This window comes from Portunus trituberculatus, chromosome 2 (assembly GCF_017591435.1).
Source record: "Portunus trituberculatus isolate SZX2019 chromosome 2, ASM1759143v1, whole genome shotgun sequence".
In the NCBI taxonomy this organism is placed as follows: Eukaryota; Metazoa; Arthropoda; class Malacostraca; order Decapoda; family Portunidae; genus Portunus; species Portunus trituberculatus.
Window position 1 is genome coordinate 123,995 of NC_059256.1, and position 5,939 is coordinate 129,933.

Below are 5,939 nucleotides of genomic sequence, written 5' to 3' on the forward strand. Positions count from 1 at the left end.
TGCATTTTATTTTTATTTGATTAAAAATCATTGTGTTACTATGCTAAATACTGGTTTGCCATTTCAGAACTCCAAGAAGAAAAGAGTATACTAGTATCCTCAATGCCTTGTGTTTACGGCATATCCACACATAGGAGATCCTGTGAGTAAATCTGCGCGCGCACACACACACACACACACACACACACACACACACACACACACACACACACACACACACACACACACATAATAGGTTTCAGCAAGTATTTACTGAAGAAACAATGTTTGTAAGGCCACAGAATGTACAAGGAAATGTGCACATGGATGACATTAAGATACCTAAAAAGGAGTTATATAAAATGTTGGAGGAACTTAAAGATGATAAAGCGATGGGACCAGATGAAGTTTCAGGAAAATTATTGAAGGAGTGTAGAGAAGAATTGATTGATCCATTATATGATATTATAAGGTGTTCATTAGAAACAGGGAAAGTACCAGTAGAGTGGAAGAGAGCTGAAGTGGTGCCCATTTATAAGGGAGGCAGTAAGGAAGAGCCTCTTAACTATAGACCTGTGTCTCTAACAAGTGTGGTCGGTAAGATTTGTGAGAGGGTGATAAAGAAATATTGGATACGGTTCCGGAGGATCATAAGTTATTATCGGATCATCAATTTGGCTTCAGGAAAGGGAGGTCATGTGTAACAAATCTACTGAGCTTTTATTCAAGAGTGGTTGACAAAATACAGGAGAGAGGGATGGATGGACTGTGTATATTTGGATTTAAAGAAAGCTTTTGACAAGGTACCTCACGAGAGACTGTTATGAAAAGTAGAGATTTATGGAGGACTGAAAGGAAAAGTGTTAAAGTGGATGGAAAACTACTTGAGATGGAGGGAGATGAGAACGGTAATAAGGGATGCAAAGTCGGACTGGTTGGTGGTGGAGAGTGGAGTCCCACAAGGCTCAGTGCTGGCACCAATACTTTTCCTGGTATATATTAATGACATGCCAGAGGGAGTAAACAGTTATATAAATTTGTTTGCGGATGATGCGAAGTTGTGTAGGTGTGTGAAGAGTGAAGAAGATTGTGAAATTTTACAGGCAGACCTGGATAAGATTTGGGAGTGGAGCAAGAGGTGGCAAATGGAATTTAATCTGAGCAAAAGTCATGTGATGGAGATGGGAAAGAGTGGAAGACGACCAAGAGGGTCATATAAGATGGGTGAAGAAGTAGTGTTGAAAAAGGTGGAAAAGGAAAAGGATTTGGGAGTGATAATACAAGACTATGGGCAGTTTGAGGCTCATATTGATAAGATGTTTGGAGAAACGTATAATTTGATAAAAAATATTGGATTAGCCTTCCATTATATGGATAAAGATATGATGAAGAAATTAATTAGTATGGTAATTAGACCAAGATTGGAATATGCTGGAGTGGTTTGGTCCCCTTATAAAAAGAAGCATATAAAGAAGTTGGAGAGATTACAGAGAATGGCAACAAAAATGGTTCCGGAATTGGCAGAAATGACCTATGAGGAGAGATTAAAAGAAATGAATTTGCCTACCCTGGAAAAAAGAAGAGAAAGAGGAGATTTAATACAGGTTTATAAACTGTTGAATGGACTGGATGAAGTGGATAATGAGCAAATGATGTTGAGAAAGGAAAACTTAAGTAGAACTACAAGATCGCATAGTAAAAAGATAGCCAAGGGAATATGCTTGAAGGATGTGAAAAAATATAGTTTCCCACAAAGATGTGTGGAGGTGTGGAATGGTTTGAGTGAAGAGGTGGTGTCAGCAAGGAGTGTGCATAGCTTTAAAGGAAAGTTAGATGTGTGTAGATATGGAGACGGGGCCACACGAGTATGATACCCAGGCCCTGTAAAATTACAACTAGGTGAATACACACCTAAGTCATGTATACAGATGTGGCATATTAAAGATGTGTAAGCTTTTCAGAACTTTAGTGGTGTTGACATTATTCTATTATGGTTCTCTTTCACCAGAAATGCTGGAGGTTATCCTTAAGGACAAAGCTGAAACTTCTACGGTTGCCACTCAAGTCTGAGTCATTTCAGCTGCTGAAAGACAAGTTTGGGTCACAGCAACAAGGACAGAACAAGCGTTCTGCAGAGATTGCTCTGGAAGCCCTCCGCATGACTCCAACAAAATGGCCGAAACTTCATGCAAGTATTGTATTTCTCTAGAACTGATTGCATTGGCAGAATTATACAATATAAATTTCATATTTATATGTTGTAATAGTTATAGAATACGGAGTAGATTACTATTGTATCGTGTGAGGGTGAAGGAAGTGTGTAGACACACACACCTGTATGCTGCTGTTTTTACAAATGGACTCATTCATTTGTTTTCAGGATAATCAGCCCGAGGAGGACCCTTAAGCTGTGCTGTCCCACTTGGTTCTTAGAAAAGAATGCAGAAAGGAAAATCCTGACATTCTGCTTATCAAGAGGAAACTGGAAAGAACATTCAACCTCAGACGCACAAGGGTTCATGCCGAAAATGTCACTGTGGTTGACATCCTCGCAGAGTCCAGCGGGCACATCAACGTTGATCAAACGTTTTTTTTACGTACTATTTCTAATGTATAATCAATGGTGGATTTTCAACATTGAACTGACATCTGCTTTTCAACGTTGAATCATGGTCTCTCTTTTTACGTTGGAATTCCCGTTGAATTCCAGTTGAAAAACTGACTTTGCTCACCTGACGTAGAATCAACACCAGATTTCCAGCGTTGTTCCGGATTGTTCACCAGACCAACACCACCATCAGAAAACAGAGGTCTGACATTGTTCCAAGAAGTCTAGTCTCTGGTCTCTGGTGAAGCACATGTTATCTACATTCAATCTTGAAATAGACTGAATGTAAAACTGACATATGATGCTTCACCATGGCCCAGAACCATGGACTTTGTCTCAGAAAAGTCTCACATTGTTTCTGGTAGTGAGATAGTCTGGAAAACAAATGTACAACAAATGTACAGAATTCCATTAACACCAACTCAACATTTATGAGTTATTTACAGTGTGATGACCAAGATTAGATACTCTATAAAGTTAATTATGTGCAACTGGTACACGACCTCACTTTACATACTGAAAATCAATAGGTATTTTATGGTCATTTCAGCAAACACAACATGAGCGCTATAGCAATACCATATTAAACATCAGCCACATTGAACACGTCAATAACTTGTAAACACTTGACATAAGTTAAAATTTCATTTGATTTGTTCAGTTTAACATTACTGAACAATATGGTTTCTCAGAGTAGATAACACAACTGAAACTGGGGAAAGTTACAGAAACAGTTGCAGTAGGTGAAAATGAAGTGTCCATATGTATGTATGTATACTACCAGCATGTTTTATTATTATTTTGTAAAGAAAAGAAATATGAAAAAATTAAATTCTAACAAATTGTAAAATATCGGAGTATATTCACTTCACTATAACAGTAACATGAGTAAATATGCTCCTGCAAATATGCATTAAACATCCATATGCTAAAGTTATGACATCATATTGGTAGCTATAAACATACATTAATGTATTGTAACTTCATTTTTGTATTCTATGGTGATACATACATACAAGAAGTGAAAAGCACCTTTACAAGATTTTTTTTTTTTAATCTAAATGACATGAAAGATAATATATAATATTACATAATATCAATGTATTGATTGTAACATCATTTTTGTATTCTGTGGTGATATACATAGCTAACATACAAGAAGTGAGAAGCACCTTTACAAGATGTTTTTTTTTTTTATACAAATGACATGAAAGATATAATATTGCGTAATATTACAGAAATTGATAAGGCTGAAAGAAAACACAAAATTGAAGGAAACTGTCATATCTATTTTGTACCCTGCAGAAACTAAAATAAGTTTTCCTGTTTTTTTTTTTTTTTACTAATGCCAGCAATCTTCAGTAAATTATTGGATATAAGCAAATGTCTAAGAAACCATAGACAATAACCAAAGCAGTAACACACGTCATCTTTATTTTCAACAAAGAAACAACCTTTAGGACCTTTGATCATCATCACTGGATGGATGGATGGATGGATTTTAAAGTTATGCCGCCGCAACAACGACGGTCATATGGCGCCGCTACTATAAATTCATTGCAGCTAACGTGTATATATATATATATATATATATATATATATATATATATATATATATATATATATATATATATATATATAAATTAAAAGTGATTAAAAACAATACAATTAAAAAGCTAAAAACTAAATATACTATAAACCTAAATAAAACATTAAAATACATAGTGTAAAATAAAATAAAAATTCAGAGCTTTGAGAGAAGGCCAGCTTCTCCCAAAAATCTAAAAACGTCATGGCCTTGGGCCAGGCACTCTGGCCCAAGGACTTTTGAGATATAATAGACACCGCTATCTCTACTGCGACAGCGGTAGAGGTAGTGGTGTCTTAAGTCAGTCAAACTGGGGCACTCGACAATCAGGTGCCGAACCGTAAGTGGCACCAGGCAGTCATCACAGAAAGGTTGTGGGTCCCTGGGGCGGTATGCATAAACGGTCACAAGTCAGTTGTGAGCTGGATGTAGCTCATAAACCTTTTAAGTGTAGCTCACAACCCTTGTGAGCTATGCAAAAAAGTTTGCATCGAGTTATGAGGGCTCCTAACTCGATGGAAAGTTAGGAGTCGTGGAGAGGACTTCTACAGCGCTTGTGAGCTCCTCACAAGTAAGATGGCAGCGGAACAGCACCCCGTGGTACATCAGCACCGTAACTTTGCAGCTAGAAAAGACCCTCTGGAGATGTATGATGACGGTGAGCTCATCAGAAGGTACAGATTGGACCGTGATGGGATCTTGTTCGTGACGGACATGATCAGAGATTACATAAGCCCCACATCAAGGAACAATGCCCTCTCTGCCGAGTTGAAAGTGATACTGACTTTGAGATATCTTGCTACTGGCAAGATGCAGTTATGTAACAGTGACGACTTTGGACCAACACAACCCACCATCAGTCGAGCCATAACACAGGTGTTACAAGCACTGGCAAGACCCGAGATCGTGAGGCACTTCATTCGCTTTCCCGTTCGTCCTGGAGAAGCCCACAGGAACAAAGCAGATTTTAGGGCCATTGCGGGTTTCCGAGGGGTTGTTGGGGTCATTGATTGCACCCTGTTAGGGTTAACGTAACGCCACACGGCTGCGGTTAGCTGCTACAGCTCACTAGACTGTTATTCTGGCAAAATCTCCAACTTTGTTACGATCAGTACAGTGGGGATTATAAAACACTCCACAGAGTCCCCACTACTATAACTCACAGCCGCAGTAACCCTCAGGTTCTTTCTAGGTCGCCAACAGTGTATAAATTCCCACACAGTAAGGGAATCTCCTCAGCAACTCCTTCTCCTCCTGTACCCAACCAATTAGAATTTATAAATGGTAGATGTTATGTGTAACAGGGCAAGGCCTTAATACCCCCTAGAGAAACCGCCCACAAGGACAATTCCACCCACTTCTCTATGAAGTATTAATGCCTCTCCGCACGCCTTGTCCACAGACGGTGATGAATCACAGACTGTGACAACACGCGCAGTATATATATTACTATACTATCCTACTACAACAGGTGCTTCCTAACACCTGTCAGACTGACATCCCTGGCCTACTACTACTGCAATATATGATGTGTACAGCACATCCGGTGATGTACACATAAGCCCAGACACCACCTACGGGTGACACCAGCCATACACTCGTCGCAGACAAGTCTGGCAGACGACAACTACGCATCACTGGCCGACATAAAGCCTCTCAGCCTTCAATGGTGTGCGTGGCTACTACCACTACAATACAGTATACTACTGAAACTATACAAAAGATGGTGGGGGCACACAGCCGCCCACCAAACTCCACTGGTGA